Source organism: Plecotus auritus, assembly GCF_963455305.1.
Source record: "Plecotus auritus genome assembly, chromosome: 10".
In the NCBI taxonomy this organism is placed as follows: Eukaryota; Metazoa; Chordata; class Mammalia; order Chiroptera; family Vespertilionidae; genus Plecotus; species Plecotus auritus.
Window position 1 is genome coordinate 12813758 of NC_137785.1, and position 18822 is coordinate 12832579.

Consider the following 18822-nt stretch of genomic DNA (forward strand, 5'->3'; position numbering starts at 1 on the left):
ACACACAGACTATAAATAGCCTGGCTTCAGGTCTGGCCCTGCTGCCAGTCACGGCGGGACCATTACTGATGGTGGCGGTGGTGTTTTGATCAGACAAACCCTGCTTCAAATCCCGGCTCTGCAATTTTCTGAGCCTGAGCAATTGACTTCATACCTCCGGGGTCTCGGCCCTGGGGATAAAGAAGGATCTGGCTGTTGCCTGGAGAACTTAAATAATAATGATGACAAAGAGGGCCTATTTGGTTTTGCTCAGTGGCTAGAGCATCGGCCTACAGACTGAAGGGTCCCAGGTTCGATTCCGGTCAGGGGCATGTACCTTGGTTGCCGGCACATCCCCAGTTAGGGGGCGTGCAGGAGGCAGCTGATGGATGTTTCTCTCTCATCGATGTTTCTAACTCTCTATCTGGCAATGGACACAGGTGATAGTTACACATTACGGATGTCTTAGTGCCATCTCCCTTTCTCTCTGTAAAAAATCAATAAAATATATATTTTTAAAAAAATGACGACAGCCCTACCCGGCTTGGCTCAGTGGATGGAGCGTCAGTCTGCGGACCAAGGGGTCCCAGGTTCGATTCCGGCCAAGGGCACATGCCTGGGTTGCAGGCTCGATCCCCAGTGGGGGGCATGCAGGAGGCAGCCAATCAATGATTCTCTCTCATCATTGATGTTTCTATCTCTCTCTCCCTCTCCCTTCCTCTCTGAAATCAATAAAGAAATATATTTAAAAAAAAAAAAAAAAGACGACAAAGAGAACAGCAGCAGTAGCCATAATGGCAGCTAACCTTTCCGGAGCCTCCCTATGGGCCAGGCGGGTCCTAAGTTCTGTGCTGCCATCGAGTTGCTGACTGGAGCCCCGGCACACTCCTGGGAGGCAGCCCTGCTGTTAGTTTCCCTCTGTCACCCAAGGCCTAGAGTAGCTCGCCCAGGAAGTTTATCTGACACAGGCCTGAAACACAGTCCAAAACTTGGGTCAAGCAGCCCCTAGGTCAGGCTGACCCGTTCCCGATGCTGATCCCCTCCCGCCGTGGAGATAATGTAAACAACCCCAGCGCTGTGTTCCTCCCCAAACAAGCCCAGAGGGCGGGAGTTACTTTACTCCGCCGCACGCACGCACATGTCCTGCACGGACAGGGAGCCCACACGTGCGGCCTCCAGACCAATGCTGTCCGCCTCCTGATCCAGCCACTCTCACGCCACCCGGAGCTGCCACCCTCCTTCCGCCACCTGAGTGTCCCCTCGCCTCTCCTTTTTCAGTTCCCCTGAAACCTTGGCCTTCCTTCGAGCTCACAGGCAGCTCCAGAGGCTGCCCTGGGCCTCGAGGACGGAGAGTTATTGAAGCAGGAGCCGGGCTGACTCTGGCCAGTGTCCCTAGGGCCTGGCACGAAGCAGTCACTCAATATATCCTGGCTGCTGTTTGCAAGGGGTGAGAATGGTGAAGCCTTTGTGGAATGCAATTTGGCAGGGCCCACCCACATCTCCATGAAGCTTCTCTTTGCCTTAGCAAGTCCTCTTCCAGGAATCTGGCTGGTAGAAGCACTCTTGCACAAGCCACTGAAGGTGTGGCTGCAAGAATGTCAGGTAGTGCCACTCCCCAGCTCAAAAGCCCCCCATGGCTCCCATCTCCCCGTGGACTCCACGCCCAAATTCTAGTCCAAGATGCAGGATGGAACCGCTAGGACAGGGGTGGGGAACGTCCGGCCCAAAGGCCCTATAAGGCCCGAGAAATCATGTGGTCTGGCCCTGCCAAGGCATTAGGGGTGAGTTAATTAAAGGTTTAACCACAAACAGCAGCTGATTTTTAAGTTGATAATTTTGTATGGCCCACAAATGATGTTATAAATGTTCACATGGCCCTTAGCAGAATAAAGGGTTCCCACCCCTGCTCTAGAGCAACAAAGAGGTAGTGTGAATCAGCTAACAGTGGGGGTAAGAGGGAACACTATATTACTCAATTCATCTAAGGGAGGCAGGAAATGAGAAAAAAGGAACAAAGAGCATGGGTCATAAGCAGCAAACAAACAGCAAGAGGCAAGGTTTAAATCCAGCTGCATCAATAACACCGTGAACAGCTAATGGTCTGAGCCAGACTCTCCACCAAGTAGTTCCACTCACGAGCACTTACTTTTAAAAATATAATTTTATTGATTTCGGAGAGGAAAGAGAGATAGAAACATCAATGATGAGAGAAAATCATTGATCGGCTGCCTCCTGCACGCCTCCTACTGGAGATTGAGCCCACAACCCAGGCATGTGCCCTTGATGGGAATTGAACCCGGGATCCTTCAGTCCGCAGGCCAACGCTCTATCCACTGAGCCAAACCAACTAGGGCTCCCGAGCACTTTTAACACAGCTGGTCCAACTGAGATGTGCTGTGAGTGTGAAATGAACAACAAATTTTGAAAACTTACGAGTAGGAAAAACAACGACTGTATACCAAGTGTTAGTGAGGGTGTGGAGAATGGGAGCCCTTGTGTATTGCTCGATGGGAATGTGAAATGGTGCAGCCACTGTGCAAAACAGCAGTTCTTCAAAGAGTTAAACACAGAATTACCATATGACCCAGCCATTCTACTCCTAGTTTATATCCAAAAGAACGGAGTCCTGGCCCGTGTGGCTCAACTGGTTGCGCTTCCTCCCAGGCACCGGGAAGTCCCCGGTTCGATTCCCATTCAGGACATATGCCTGGGTTCTGGCGTCCATCCTCAGTACGGGGTGCGCAGGAGGCAGCCGATCAATGTTTCTCTCTCATCGATGTTTCTTTCTCTCTCCCTCTCCCTTCCGCTCTGTAAAATTAATAAAAACATGCGGGGAGGAAAAAAGAAAGAACTGAAAGCAGGGGCCTGGACAGACTCGATGCCAATGTTCAAAGCAGCACTACTCGCAACAGCCAAAAGGTGGAAACAACCCCAGCGTCCACCAACGAACAAGCGGATGAACAAAATGTGGTTGTACAGACAATGTAATATTCCTCGGTCACGAGAAGGAATGAAGCATGGATACATGCTCCCACACGGATGAGCCTTGAAGACATGACACTCAGTGAATTAAGCCAGGCACGGAAGGATGGATACTGTAGGGTACCACTTATACGAGGCACCTAGAGCATCTATAAGGACAGAAAGCAGAATATGGTTACTATCAGAGGAGGGCCTGAGAGGGTATGTTTAGTGGGTCGAGTTTCCGTTTGGAACGACGAACAAGCTCTAGAAGTGGATCGCGGCGCTACTTACACAGCATTGCAAAGATACCTGTCACTGCATCGTACCCTGGAAAAGGGTGACACTGGTGAACTTCATGTTATGTGTATTTAACCAACTATAAGACATCTCATTAATGATTTTTATATTGAACACAGGTTGAAATGATGTGATAGTATTTTGCGTAGAGTACATAAAATAGATTCACATTAATTTCCCCTGCTTCTACTGTGACTACTAAAAGATTTCAAATAACATAAATGGTTAGCATTTTATTTCTACTGGACAGCAATGATCTTAATATTAACATGCTAATCATCAGATGGAGACTGTCAGACTATATGCTATCTGCAAGAGACACACTAAATATAAAGACACGCCTTAACCAGTTTGGCTCAATGGATAGAGCGTCGGCCTGCGGACTGAAGGGTCCCGGGTTCGATTCCGGTCAAGGGCATGTACCTTGGTAGCGGGCACATCCCCAGTGGGAGGTGTGCAGGAGGCAGCTGATCGATGTTTCTCTCTCATCAATGTTCCTAACTCTCTATCCCTCTCCCTTCCTCTCTGTAAAAATCAATAAAATATATTTTTAAAAAACATATATATGTATATAAAGACACATATAGGCTCACAGCAAATACTGGAAATAAAAAAATATCCATAAGGTAGAGGGTAAATAAATTATGAACGACTGCCCCGGCTGGGTGGCTCAGTTGGTTGAAGCGTTGTCCCATATACCGAAACGTTCTAGGTTGTTGACATGGAAATAATTTGAAGACATTTGTTCAAGTTAAAAAGTAAGGATACAAGAATTCATATGGTATATATGCTCAAAGGAAAATAAAAATGTATGCCTAGAAAAGGGGGTTGAAAGAATACAGTGCAATTGGCCCTGGCCAGGTAGCTCAGTTCGTTAGCGTGTAATCCCAATACACCAAGGTTGCAGGTTTGATCCCCCGTCAGGGCACATACAAAAATCCACCAATGCCCTAGCTCGTTTGGCTCAGTGGATAAAGCATCAGCCTGTGGACTGAAGGGTCCCAGGTTCAATTTCAGTCAAGGGCATGTGCCTGGGTTGTGGGCTTGATCCCCAGTGGGGGGACGTGCAGGAGGCAGCCGATCAATGATTTTCTCTCATCATTGATGTTTCTATCTCTCTCTCCCTCTCCCTTCCTCTCTGACATCAATAAAAATATATATATTTTTAAAAGCCACCAACGAATGTATCAATAAGTGGAACAACAAATTGATGTCTCTCTCTCTCAAGGCAATTAAAAAAAAAAAAAAAAAGAATACAGCACAAACTTCCCACAGAGGTCCCCTCTACGAAGGGAGGGGGGACAGTGAAAAGAATTATAGTGTCCTATGACTCTTTTTCCTGTGTAATAATTAATACAGACCTTCCCTCAAATTAGCAAACCGGAAGCTAAGAGCTGAGGAATCTTATTTTAGCCTGGGCACCCAACGTCTCAGACTTGCAGAGAGCCTGAAGCAAATGGAAACCCTGGGGAAATCACGTTTGCAATTCAAATGTGTGGTCCGGGAGTGGCAGGGGCCTCACCTGGGAGCCTTTTAGAAGCGCTGAGCCACAGATCTACTGAATCAGAACCCACACTTTAACAGGCCCCCAAGGAATCTGTGGCCAGGTCAAGTTTGAGAAACGGTTGGTTGCTGTCTGCACCAGTGGGTACAGACTAAAAGCTGGTTAGTGAAAATAATAGCAATGACAGTGAGCGTGATCAACTACCATTTATTTTTTTAAGTGTGTTGTTGTCTTTTTTTAATATATTTTTACTGATTTCAGAGAGGAAGGGAGAGGGAGAGATAGAAACATCAATGATGAGAGAGAATCATCGACCGGCTGCCTCCTGCATGCCCCCTACTGGGAATCAAGCCCACAACCCAAGCATGTGCCCTTCACCGGAATCGAACCCCGGACCTTTCAGTCCACAGGCTGACGCTCTATCCACTGAGCCAAACCGGCTAGGGCTCAACTAGCATTTATAACGTGCTTATATGCCAGGCATCTTGACAACACATTATCTCAAATAAGATCCCACAACATTCCCATTATTAGATAATTTAGATAAATCTAAGACATCATATCTGCCGTCCCAATCTCCAAAAATCTCTAAAAACCATCCTTTTCCCTCAGTCTTTAAAAAAATCACTCGGGGACAGACCCAGCCTGCAATGACCATCCTTATGTATCCCTCTCAGCGTCAACAGCCACAGGCCCGTCGGCAGCAGAAATACTCGCTGCTGCAGAAATCCTTGGCCAGGGAGCTTGCTAGGTATTCCCCACCATCATGTGCCGAAATATTCTGAATTTTGAAACACGGTCCCGGTTAGTGCCATACATGCAGCACTTGTGTTAACACGCGACGTCCCCTAGCTGACCTGCAAGAGGAAGGGATTAGGCCCCTCTCACTGACGGGGACACTGAGGCTGAGAGAGGTGGGGGCCCTTGCTCCAAGTCCCTCAGCCGGCTGCAAGCCAGATGTGCCTTGGGAGTCCTGACCCCTCCACCCCATCCCTTAGGTCTTGCTGACTCATACCAGCTTGTCACCCACCCAGGCGCTCACAAGCTCACACACAGCCTCGGTCTGGGGGAAGCTGGGGCGGCCACGGTTATGTTAATGAAGACACAAAGGAGGGTGAAAGAGAAAGGAAGGAGGGACTGCACCCTGCTGAGCCGGGGCTTCCAAAGGCTCAGCTGAGACCCAAGCTGGATCCCAAACCAAAGTGGGGGCAGAAGGGTGAGGGCAGCTTCCAGATTGTGGGCTTTCTCATTGTGGCTCCAGTAACAAGGAAGTGTAGAGGTTTTATAGGTTCTGCGGCCTGACCACCATTTAGCAGCTGTGCGGTTCTGGGCAAGTCACTTAACAGCTCTGGGCCTCAGTTTGTTCATCTGTAAAACGGGGGTGCTCCCTGCACCTACCTCCTAGGGCCCTTCTGTGAGTAGATGAGTCAGTGCTTAGGAAATGCTTAGACCAGGGTTGGGGCAGTGCTAGCTGTTGTTATTATTATCATCGCTATGGTCACAATCTATGTCAAGCTCAACCGGATCCACAAGCGCCCCGAGATCCTTTGCCAGATTTGGGGAGAGCCAAGTGTGTATTTCTCCAGGAAGAAGGTCTGTAGTCACCGAAACCGGTTTGGCTCAGTGGATAGAGCATCAGCCTGCGGACTGAAGGGTCCCAGGTTCGATTCCGGTCAAGGGCATGTACCTTGGTTGCGGGCACATCCCCAGTAGGGGGTGTGCAGGAGGCAGCTGATCGATGTTTCTCTCTCATCGATGTTTCTAACTCTCTCTCCCTCAACCTTCCTCTCTGAAAAAATCAATAAAATATATTAAAAAAAAAAAGAAGGTCTGTAGTCTCTGATCAGATTCCTCAAAGGACCTGACACCTCTTTTCCTCAAACTGTGAACCCCAGCATACTCTTACCCTCAGGCCGAAAGAGGGTGGGCTGCAAGCTCCCCTGCCCCCACCGTCAGGCCCCCCTCAGTCCCCTCTCTTCCTGTCTCCAAGCGGGTCCACGCTGGCTCCTGAACTCCTTCCCAACCACACGAACATCTTTCCTCTACCTTCATGCCTCTCTCTCCTCGCCTCCTCACCTCCTCACACTCCTGGGGCCAACCTGGTACTGCCTCTTCCAGAACTTTCCTTCACTCCTTTCCTTTTCTCTCCTGAGCTTGTAAGCCTGCTCAGATCCTGAAAAACCAATCTCATGTGCTCGTCTCCTCCCCACCTGTGCAAAGGCCGCCTGGCCCCTCATTTATGCACTACATTGCCGATTACGAGCTTATTCCGAGTCAGGTCCTGGGGAGGAATTCTGTCTCGGGAATAAACTAAGGGACGCGAAGGAAGCTGGACAGGGTCAATGAGGAAGGCTGCCCTCGCAGAGGCCTGTGAGACAGGAAGGAGTTGGGGGAGATCTCTGCAGGCAGAGGGCACAGCAAGGACAAACGTGGGGAGGAAGGACCAAGCTTGGTGCATGGAGAAGGCAAGGTTAAAGGTGAGAGGTGAGGTCAAGGAGATAAGCCCAGGCCAGACTGGAGGGGTGCTGTCTGAGAGGTGAAGGTTAGATGTTTACCTGAGCATGAAGGAGCTATAGAGGATAGCAAGGTATCTCCCTCCTTCCCTCCCTCCCTCCCTCCTTCCCTCCCTCCCTCCCTCCCTTCCTTCCTTCCTTCCATGGGCCATCCTTCCCCTTCTCATGGCTCTTCATTATGGTCCAGTCTGGCTCCTGCCCCCACTACCCATCTAACCCAGGACATCTTTGCTTCCAGAACAGCTGCTTCCAACCCAGGAAGCCCGACCTCAAGTCCATTTAAGCTGCAACCTTCCTAGAACTCCCTACGCTGTTCCTGAGACGCTGACCGTGCCTGACCCTGACCCTCCTCCCTCTCTTTCTCTGTTTGGGTCAAAGATGCTCCCGCTCTTCCCCTGGGCGGCCACCTAGGCTGATCCTCAGCCCTCTCCCGTCCTCTCCTTGGGGACTCATCCCCATCCCTGGGGCTCAGTTTCACTCAGTGCCCCCGTCTCTCACTTGAGACCCCTTCAGTTCACTCACTCACTCTCCGTCTCTCTCCTCTCCGCATTGCTCCACCAGCCAAGAGGGTGTTAGAGCTTTGCTCTCTGGGGTTTGAGTTCCCCAAACTACCAGCGCTCTATCACGTCCCAAGACAGGGCAGCTGCATCCACCCAGTTGTTCAGGCCAATGACCTTGGGCCATCCTAGACTCCTTTCTCTTTCCTCCCATCAACAAAACCACGGCACCCCAGTTCCCAGCCTCCATGTCTCAGACCCTCCTTCCCCATGAAGCTTCGACTGGCTTGTGCAGTGCATCCCACGCTTCTCTGCTGGGAATGGCCTTGAATCCAAAGCCTGCCCCAGAAGCTCCCTCCTCCAGGAAGCCTGCCCTGATGCCCCAACATACCCCAGAAGTCATGTCTCCTCCCAGCATCCACCAGCCCAGCTGATCAAGATACTGATCTCACACTGCAGGGAGGATGGGTGTGTACTCGGTGTACCTCCTGCCCTGTCCCTGAGGGCAGAGCTCTAAGGCCAGGCACACAGAAGGCCCGCTGTGTAGGTCTGAATTAACCAGGAGACTCCACCTGGATTCAAATCCTTGCTCTATCAGCCGCTAGCTGGGTGACCTTGGACAAGTCACTTTACCTCTCTGTAACAGGGAGATGCTGGCCACCTGGGAGTCTGGCCCTGGTTTGTAAGCAAACTATGATGACTGCACCCCATACTGCACCATAGCTGGCTGGGCCAAGCAACAGACAACATGGAAAAGTGGCAACATGAGGCCCTAAAAGCAAGGAGCTGGATGGGAAAGACCCAGAGGGAAAAATAAAGTAGGATCCTCTATATAAAGTAAGAACCCATCACACAAAGCCAGCAACTGCCATGGCACAGAAGAACAAAAAGATGCACTTAAATACGCGAGCAGGTTGAGCAGGTTGCCGGGGGAGGTGGGAACACAGGGAATGTTACACACTTACATGTAAGTGCATATGTACCAGTATATAGGTGAATGTTCTAGATTGGGAGGGGGGTGGGCCACAAAGGTGGCCACGTTTGTAGAGCGAGACCCATGCAGATGCACGTATAGACTCTGCGTTTTACGGTCTGTGAACTTACTTCCAGGAGAGAGCTGTGGGGAGCACAGACGTACAAAACGCTCTGCGAAAGGGGGCGCATGTGCACGAAAGCGGGAGGTCACGGGCACATTCTGGGGATAGAAGTAAGGACTCTGTGGCAAGAGGTTGCTACGCCGAGGGGAGTCTGGCCTGGAGGTTAAGAGCTAAGAGCTCTTCCAGAGGGTCCCCCCCCCTCACCCAGCCTGGGGGTCCACACTCAAGGATGGGGGAGGTGCCGTGAAGAGCACGAAGGAAGTTACAGTGGCAACCACCCTGTGAGGCAGGAGCTCCGGTGTCCCCCTGACCAGCACTTCACAGGGGACACCAAGCAGCACCACGGGCTGGTAAAGGGGCTCGGGAAGCTTCCACCTGCGCAGGGGTCCTGGGGGAAGGGGCCCCCCTTATCGTCCAGGGCCCGGGGGTCTTTCACCAGGGTCCTGCAGCCACAGACATCCCCCCTCACTCTGCTCCAAGGCTGCCAGGCTGGAACCCAGGAAACACTGCAGGCTGGGATGGGGGGCGGGGGGAGGGGCAGGTGTCACCTAAAGTCAACAAAGTGCCAAACACGAGAGGCACTTTGAAGGGGAATTATTGAGGGATGGAGGGAGCAAGAGGAGCCTGGCTGGGCCCTGGCCGGCTAGCTCAGTGGTTAGAGCATTGTCCAACATTGCAGGTTCGATCCCTGGTCAGGGCGCATACAAGAATCAACCGATGAATGTCTATTTAAGTGGAAAAACAAATTGATCTCTCTCTCTCAAAAAATCAATTTTGAAAAAGTTATCTTTAAAAATAGAAAGCTTTCCACATCTTGCCTCACTTAAATCTCATAACAACCCCGGGAGGGCGGGGGGAATTCTGTTACAGATGAGGAAACTGAGACCCGAAGGGTATTTGATTGCCTGGGACCTTGCCTCCATTTAAAATGCCAACACTGAGCCCTTGCTGGGTAGCTCAGTTGGTCAGAGCATCGTCCGGATGCATCGAACTTGTGGGTTTCATCCCAGTCAGGGCACATACAAGAACCAACCAATGAATGCATAAATAAGTGGAGCAACAAATCAATGTTTCTCTCTCACGCGCTCAAAATCATTAAGAATAAATAAATAAAATGCCAACATTGATTGCCTAGGGTTTTGGGGGGGAAGGCAATAAAAACGTGGGTCTGATCTCCGGGAGACTTTGCTACTTCTCTTAATAATAACAACAATAATAATAATCCCACTAACAGTTTTTGAGCCCTTGCTATATGCCAGGCATTGCACACCCGTGAGCAGGTCTGAGGTGGGTCCCCTGTTGTTCCCATGTTTTCCAGATGAGGAAACTGAGGCACAGAGCAGGGAAGCCCAGCCTGTTTCCAGAGTCACGCCAGAGCAGCCTGCTATGTGTCGTCCAGTTCAGAATGCCAACATTGTTCCCATGTGCCTTTGGGGAAGACAATGGGGACCTTTCAGAGTGGAGAAGTCAGCCTGGGTCCCATGGGAGAACAGCAATCACAGTGAAAACAGCAGCAACCTCAATTGCATGCCCGGCCTGGGAGGACTCTGCCTCATTAGGCCCTCCCACCCAGCAGACCCTACCAGGGAGCCGGCCTGAGTCCATTCTACAGACAAGGAAACTGAGACTCAGAAAAGGCATCACTTGCCCAGAGTCGTGCTGTGATTAGGTGGAAGAGCCAGCGTTCCCTCCCATGCCTGCCAGTTTAGGGGGTTCACGCTGCAGCTGAGTTGAAAAGGCCCCAGGAGAAAGAACTGACAAAGAATGACAGACAACACCACCACCGGCTGTATGGCTACCTATGAACTTTTAAAAAATATGTATTTTTTTTATTGATTTCAGAGGGGAAGGGAGAAGAAGAGAGATAGAAACATCAATGATGAGAGAGAATCATTGATTGGCTGCCTCCTACACCCCCACACTGGGGTCGAGCCCGCAACCCAGGTGTATGCCCAGACCCGGAATCGAACCGTGACCTCCTGGTTCATAGGTTGATGCTCAACCACTGAGCCACGCTGGCCGGGCTACCTATGAACTTCTTATGGATGTTAGTAAACCCTCACAACAACCTTCCAAAAGTAGGTACTGAGATGAACCCATTTAATAGAGGGGAAAACCGAGGCCTAGGGTAAGCAAGCCTCTTGGCTGCAACCATTCAGCTAGCAAGTGGCACAGCTAAGATTCGAACCAACAGACAGTTGGCTTCCCAAGCCCACGCTCTTGACCTCCACACCAACCTGCAAGCACATGAAGCAGGCCACAGGCAGGAGGAAGAGGCAAGGAGGTCACAAGACACAAAGACCCCGGGGATGGACAGGTGGGATGAACTGAGCAGGAAGGGGAATGACTTCAAGGTGCGGCTGCCACGGGACCTCCTCGGAGTGACCAAACGACAGGTGACAGGTTAAGAATCCAGCAACCCCGCTTCCAGGAGTTGATCCCACAGGCGTGTCCATTTCCCAATAAGACACGAGGAAGCATGCCTTCCCTCTCTGCGCGCAGGAACTTTTGGAAACGTCTCCACGTCCATGTCTGTCAAGTCAAGGAGGATTCACCCACTCCGCGGAATACCATGCAGCCAAGAAAAAGACGAGGAAACCCTCCGTGTACAGCACAGGAGTGTCTCCCAGGGAGCTGAAGTGGAAAAAGCCACCTGCAGAATGATGGGAGGAGCGTGCTACCGTCTGTGCACAGCAAACATTTTTAAAGGTAGACACACGGATGTAAATGGGTGTGTACAGAGCATCAGAATTGAGGAGTTGCGGCGTTTGGGGAGGCAAGCCGGGGTCCCAGGGACGCCAGTGGAAATGGAGAAGGAGATTTACTACTTTGAATGTGTCCCACGTGCCTGTATCGCTTAGGAAAAAAAAGAGAGAGGCAGGGGGAGAGAAAAAAGTTGCTTCCTCCTTGGGGACTCACAGACTACCCAACAGACGTTGTCAAATCCCACATAGCGAATCCAGCCCTGAAAACAACACTTACCTTTCGCCTCCTCCTGGACTGGGTCCCAACAACCTAACTGAGCCCCAGGACCCTGGCACACAGTAGGCCCTCAGGAAGTTTCATTGGAAACAATTCAAAAGACAAAGGCAGTCTCCCCTGCTGGTCCTGCCAACAGATCCCCCACCACCATGGATACACAAACTACACAAAACTAATTGTCAGCAAAACTAGAAAAGTCTTAGAAAACATTCTCTCCCCATCGGGGACACTCACGTGGCCCCCGAGACACAAAGGCTTCAGTCAATGGGGACAAAACTCTAATGGGGACTCCAGGCAGGGGCGACGTCTAGAGAAGGAATGAGGAGGGGCTCCTTGGGGACAATTCAAGTAAACATTTCCCATGTGTCCCTAGTGTGACGCAGGCCCTCCGCCCTCAAAGAGAGGGGACAAACCGGGTAGGAACAGGGAATAAGTGGGGGGCCGCTCTTTCGGATGGAGGGGAACACTCTACGCGTGGATGTGTAGTTCAGGAACTTACTATTTCTACTAAGAGTGAGAGTGCCTGGTGGGGGGAAGGCCCCAAAGAGACCAGGGCCAGACAACCACGCCCCCCAGTCCTCTCCCCTGCAGGGCAGGAGAGGGAGGATGGCAGCCCCTCCGTTGCTCTCTAAGCCCAGGCCGGCTGGGAAGGAATGCCATGCTTCCCTGTTTCCAATTAACTTTCCCACCAGCAGCCCTCTGCATTCTTGAGACCAGGAGTCAAGACAGCCACAGGGAGAGCTGGGAAGGCTGGCGGGAACTCTGCTGGTGGCTGGAGCTCGAGAATCCTCCCCACACCTGGGGGACACCCTCCCTCCCCCGCCCCCCACCCCCACCCCAGGGCTGGCGCTGACCTCTTGGCCCCTCCACAGACTCTTAGAGCTGAGAAGGGGAAGAGGACCCCACATCCCCAGGGAATGCCCCAGAGGCCTCTGGGAAGGAAGTCAGCCGGGAGGGGGGCAGGGCATAGGCCTGTCCCTCTGGGGCTTACTCCTGCTTCCACCTCAAAGTAAATCTATTCCTACTTTCAGGAAACACGCAGCCTAGAGGCCTACAGGCCCCCTCCTGCTGCCCACCCAGAAGTATTACTACTTATGCCTGTCATCTTCCGGAGGAAGACATTTGCACATCAAGGAGAGGACAGCAGTTGGGGGGCAGGGGCTCCCTCAAAATGTGGTCTTCCCAGCTCTGCTGACAAACATGGAACCCGCCTGCCACAACCCCAAGCCACGGCCCAGGCTTCCCTGGAACTCAGTTTCTTCAGCTAGTGAGGGAGGTGACACAGGACCCCCAAAGGTGGATTCAGCACCAGTGAATGCTGAAGGGGGAGGGCCCCAGGTCAGACAGGGGAAGGGGTATGTCACCAAAGCGGAATTATCTACAGGCAGGCCACATCCCACCTGCTGAATGAGAAACAAAAATGAAACGTTTGGATACACTTTCACCCCCCCCCCCCCCCGCAAGGACAGCTGCGGGAACTGTAATTATCCCCATCTACAGATGAGGAAACTGAGGACGGGGAGTGAAATGAGCTCCCTAAGGTAACAGACTGGGAGCAGGAGTGACACCAGGCCAAGCGGAGAATGGGCAGGAAAGCTCTCTGCCAGCTGCGTCAGGTGCCACGGAGGGCCACAGGGCAGAGTGACAACCAGGTCCCCAACAGCTCAGCTTCCCGCCCTGCAGGGTTGAGGAGCAGCAAGCCAGGGCAAGTCCCGGCTCAGGGGGAAAAGAGGATGACAGTGGGGCTGGCTCCTGGGTGACCTCAGCCAGGCCTGGGACACCCCCCTTCCCCTGACTCACACACCTTCAACTCTCAGCTCCCACAGGCACAAGCTGGGCCACAGGTGAGATGACCCTGCCCTCAGCCCAGCGTCCAGGTGCCCTCTGACAGCTCTGTCCAGGGATTAACTACATTTGAGACCCAGGTCAATTGAAATCAAAGGGACCAAGTGCCAAAGAGGGGTACAGGGGAACCTAACAGTTTTGAACGGAGTTGGAGAAACCTGAGAGGGTTACAAATTGGGGCTGTGTGACCTTGGGCAAGTCACTTAACCTCTCTGAGCCTCCATTAGCCTGCCTGCAAAATGGACTAATAGCAGTCCCTACTTCCTCCTCCCATTGTGGCCACTTTGCAGCAGCCCTAATGCTCCCTGTGTAGAGAGATGAGCTTATTTCCAACCCCTAGGAGTTGGGGAGCTATGGGGAAGGGCGGGGGAAGTCAATGAACCCCCTAAGTCCCACCTGACACCAGCACATGGGCAGGGAGTAGTTCCTGAGCTGTCACCTCCCCTGTTCTCCCACCATCCCTGAGGTCAGAGTTGACTCAGCCTCACCCCTACCCCCGCCCCAGGTGAGGGTTTGAAAGCACTCAGAACTTACAAATCTCAGGCCTTGGTGTCTTGGTGTTTCTACAAAGTGTTTCCCAGACAAGCGCCCTCGGAAAAGATGTGAGGGAAGTGCAGGCGCTCAGTACAAACCCAGATCCTTGTTATACTATTGGAGGGCTGTGACAAAAGGGGCTGCCAGTCTGGACGGACGGAAGGCTGGGCACGGACTGCAGCCCCTGTCCGGGAACACCGGGAACACCGGAGGGCCGGGACCTGTCACCCCCGCCTCCCCAAGGAGCTGACACGGCGGCCTCTGACCCCACCTCCCTGGAAGCTCAGCTGCTCAGAACCACAAAGCAAAACAAAGGGGCGCGGAGAGGAAGGAGCCACAGTGCCTTCCAATCACCGCTGGCGCCCGCGCCCCAACCCGAACCCTCCCGCGGCTCCTCGCCCGCTTCCCCGCTGGCCGCGGACCAAGGCCTGGGCAGCCCAGGTCCCTTGTCTCCCCGCGGCCGCCCGTGACAGCAGCCGGAGAAGCAGCCCAGGGGCAGCCAGGGATGGGAAAACCAGATGGCTCCATCCCTCCTCCCTCCTCCATCCCTCCCTCCCGGTGCCCGCGGCCAGGCGGCCCTCCGCAGGGGCCCGGCTCGCCCGGGCTCACCCCAGGGAAAGGGCTGCCTTTGTCTAAAGGTCACCACCCGAGCGCGGTGCCCGGGCTGGGCCCGGTGCCTCCCCTTCCCGGGCCGAGGGGGTGGAGGTGGGGGGCCGCCCCAAACCCCGGGAGGTGACAGGGGTAAGGCTCACCTCCCTCCTCACTCCCCCTCCACGGCCCCCCTCCGGGACCAGCCAGCCCGCTGGGGAGGGGGTCAGCTCCCTTCCCCGCTGAGGGTGGGGGACCAAGTCAACTCCTTTCATTGTTTAGGGGCGATGGGGAGGAGGAGACCCGGTGGCCTCCTTCCACATCCATCCCTCCCCAGCTGGCCAGGGGCCCCGTTTTTCCCCGGCAGCCCCGGGAGACATTTGGGGAGGGGGCGCAGGGGACGGGCGAGAAGGGGAGATGAAGTCTCGCCGCCTTCAGCCGGGAAATCACCGTCCGCTGCCCCGTTGCCCTCCTCTTCCCCGAAAGGCCGGGGAGGGCGAGGGGAGGAAGCCCGCGGGCCGGGGAGGGGGTCTCCCGCCCCTCCCCCCGTGGAACGTTAGGTCTCGTCTCTCCGCCGCTCCATTGTATCCCCGGCAGCCGGCGGGAGGGCCGGGAGGCACCGAGCGCCGGGTTTGGGCAGGGAAGCCGGGTGGGGGGGTCCCCGCAGGATCGGGGCGGCGGTGATGGTAGGAGAGTCGCGGGGGGTGGGGGCTGCCGGGGGCGGTGGGCGCCGAGCAAAAAAGGAGGCAGCGGACGCTGCGCCCCGGTTGGGGGGCTGAGTGTGTGAGTGTCGGGGGGGTGGGTTCGGCCCCGGCTCCGGCTCCCCCCACACACACCCTCGCCTCCAACCCCCACTCCCCCCTCGCTTTTGCGCCCTGTCACAGCCCCGACTCGCAGGTAGAGAGAGTTAAGAGATTTAAAGAGAAATTGCTACATTGTGAGAAACTCACCCTGATGTTTGAGCAGCCGTCGGCGCGGGGTCTCCGAGACGGCCCCGCACGGGCTGCACAGGGAGGACCCAGAAGGGGCCGACCGGCCGGGCCGGTCAGCGCACTGCCTGATCGCATGGCGGCCGCCCGGCACCCTCCGCCGGGTCCCCGCCGCCGCCCCGCGCCGCGGCCCGGGCGCCCCGGCCCCGCGCCCGCTCCGGGGAGGACCCCTCGGGTTTGCAAAAAAAAAAAAAATTATTTTTAATTAAATGCAAAAGAAAAAAACCTTTACAGGTTTTGTGTTCCGCCCCCCCTTTCTCGTCCTCCTCCTCCTCCTCCCTCCGCCCTCGCTGGGGGAGGGGCTTGGGGAAGCCCCGCCCCACTCCCGGCGAACCGGCCCCGGCTCCCGGCGCCGAGCGGCGGGCCCGCCAGCGAATGAGAGGCTGCGGCCGCCCAGGGAGGGGGCCCTTTGCTCCAGCACCGCCCCCTCCTCAGCCCCAGTCCCGGGGGTTTGGGGGCGCGCCTTCTCAGACTCCGGTGGAGTCCGGCGATTGCCTCTAACGACGCTTGGTGTTGCGGAAGAGCTAAAGGGATTTGCGGCCCCCAGATCCCGGGCGCCCAGCCCGGCTGGGAAGGGGTCGCCGTGCGCCCGGGGCGCGCCCCCGATTCGGGCGAGGGTCGCCGGGCGGGAAGACGCGGTGGTTTGAAAAGGTAGCGGGAGTCGCGTATGGAGAAGGAAGGAAGGTCTCGCCTGTGAAACCGGGAAGGAGCCCGGAGTCCTAGCCATAAGGAGGAAGGTGGCAGGGGCTTTGGGGCGACTGGCCGAGACCCCGGGCTGCCTGATCACTCATCCCAGTCGGTCTTTGCCGAGCCGCGACGGCCTCGCGGAGGGCGCTGGGGACACGGGTCGGTCCTGCTGCAGAGCCGGCCTGGTGGGATTCCCAGGGCCCCAGGTCGCCGCGAGAGTGCTGGGTCCGTTTCCTCCCCACCTGGCCGTGAAAGCTTCGCGGGCGAGACACAGATTCACACGTTTATCCAGGGAATGCATGATGAGCGCCTGCTGTGTGCCCTGTGCCGGGCTGAGGGCCCCGCGATCAGCCCAGGCCTGCCCTCCTGGGGCGCACAGGGGAACTTATGGTCCCTCAGTACCTTCTGTCTCCCCAGTGCCTAGAACAGCTCCATGCACACAGAAGCTGCTTAATAAATGTGTTCAATAAATCAGTGACTGAAACATATCTCTGTTTTTTAAGCTTTAGCATTTACCTAGTGTTTTTGTGACACTGTTCATAGTATTTAAACATTTTTTCCTTTAAAAAATTTTTAAGAGACCACAGTGGCCCGGCCGGTGTGACTCAGTGGTTGAGCATCAATCTATGAACCTGGAGGTCAGGGTTCAATTCCGGTGGCGCGGGGGGGGGGGGGGGGGGGGGCGCGTGCAGGAGGCAGGCGATGTGTGGTTCTCTCCTCTCTGAAATCAATAAAAAAATAAAAGCATATTTTTAAAAATGTAGATCTTCCCCTTGAAGAAAGCAAGGTTTTGGGAAAGAAAAAAAAAAGAGAGAGAGAGAGAGAGACCACAGTGGTTAAGGGCCCTGACCTAAGTCAGTGAGCCCCAGTTCACATCCTGCCTCTGCCACTTCCTTGCGTGTGACCTTGAGCAAATTCACTTTTGTGTGACCTTGAGTAGATTCACTCTGCCTCCATTTCCTCATCTTTAAATAATAGGCCTCACTTCATAGGGTCATTAGGAGGAAATGAGCTGTGGGGAGAGCTGCACCTCGCAGGAAGTGCCAGATAAAGTGTTGGCTGTTATTATTATATAAAAAGTAAACTATCAATTTCAAAAGTGAACGCATGGGTTGCCCCCAAACAAGAGAGTGGTGTAGACCACTGTTATAAGTGGCCATGCACTGCTCTATGTGACCCTACGGGGGAACAGCAATAGATACACTTACACCTTATTTTTGTGTAGCTTGCCCTTCCATTGGCTATCATTGAACTACACCTGGAGTATTCATTAACTAGTGCCAAGTACAATGTTTCCAATCCTCAGTACTGCCTACAGGGAAGAGACCTCTGATAACCCCTCACCCGGAGGCTTTTAGCTACTCCCATCTTATAGTGCACAAAACCGCATTGGCTCTGAGAGGAGAAGTGTTTTGCCCAAGGTCACACAACCGGGAAGAGAGACCTGAAATCAGCTGGGTGGCACTTTGTCTCTCATAGCTGCCAGCCCCTGGGGTACATGGGACTTGGGGAATGGCTCTCTCAAAATTGACAGACTTGGAGGCATTGGGGGGGGGGGGGGGCGGGAGGGTTTGACTGTCCAACTTTATTCATTCATACAGGAAATATAGTTCAAGTGTGTGCCAGCCATATAGTAGTGACCAAGAGCACCCTGGTTCCCGCCCCTTCCCCAACACACACCGTGTATTAGGGGACACAGATCATGAGCAAGGAAGTAAATAGGTCACTTAGCCTTGGTTTCTCCCCACCGCCATGGCAGGTCCCAGGTTTCCTGGTGCATTATGGTATCCCTCACCTCTAGAATGCTGCCTGGCATTCTGTTCAAGAAACGTCTAGGTCCAATGAATAAAGACATAAACAATACCCACTCTTCCACAGGCGCACCTGATCTCTTGGGGAGATGGTCTTGGGGCCAACAAATTGGAAGGGGCCTGGCTGGGTATGCAGGAAGCCAACAAATAGCCAGCCCCAAACCTCAGCTGTCAAAGCCCTGAGGTCAGGGTTCGATCCTGGCGGGGGGCTTGCGGGAGGTGGGCGATGTGTGGTTCTCTCTCATCAAATGTCCAAGGCCAGTGTAGGATCAGTAGGGGCTCAAATAGAAAGAGAACTGCTGTCTTTGGGGGGTGACATGCCCCTTCCCTTTGAGAATCAGATGCAAGTTGTGAGTTTCAGGTTAACTGAGTTGGCAGTTGACTCAGACAGGTTAATCGACCTGCCCCAGGACTGCCCAGCCAGGGTAGGGTCTAACCCAGTATGCCTAGCTGTCACCAACTTTGTCTCCGAGTCACCAAATGAATTATGTGGGCGGATCACTTCAGCAGCTCCTCCAATTTCTCACCTAGCCAA

The 18822-nt window shown here is 53.9% G+C and overlaps 1 protein-coding gene across 2 annotated transcripts in view; it reads right to left on the reverse strand.

Moving 5' to 3' along the window:
- The window catches only part of BICRA (BRD4 interacting chromatin remodeling complex associated protein), an 81742-nt gene extending 65911 nt beyond the window's left edge, over window positions 1-15831 (reverse strand). For both annotated transcript variants that reach the window (XM_080645723.1, XM_080645722.1), the window contains exon 1: window positions 15751-15831. The gene's annotated coding sequence lies outside the window, so the exon portion shown is untranslated. The remainder of the gene's footprint in view (window positions 1-15750) is intronic.
- Between the last annotated feature and the right edge of the window lie 2991 nt (window positions 15832-18822).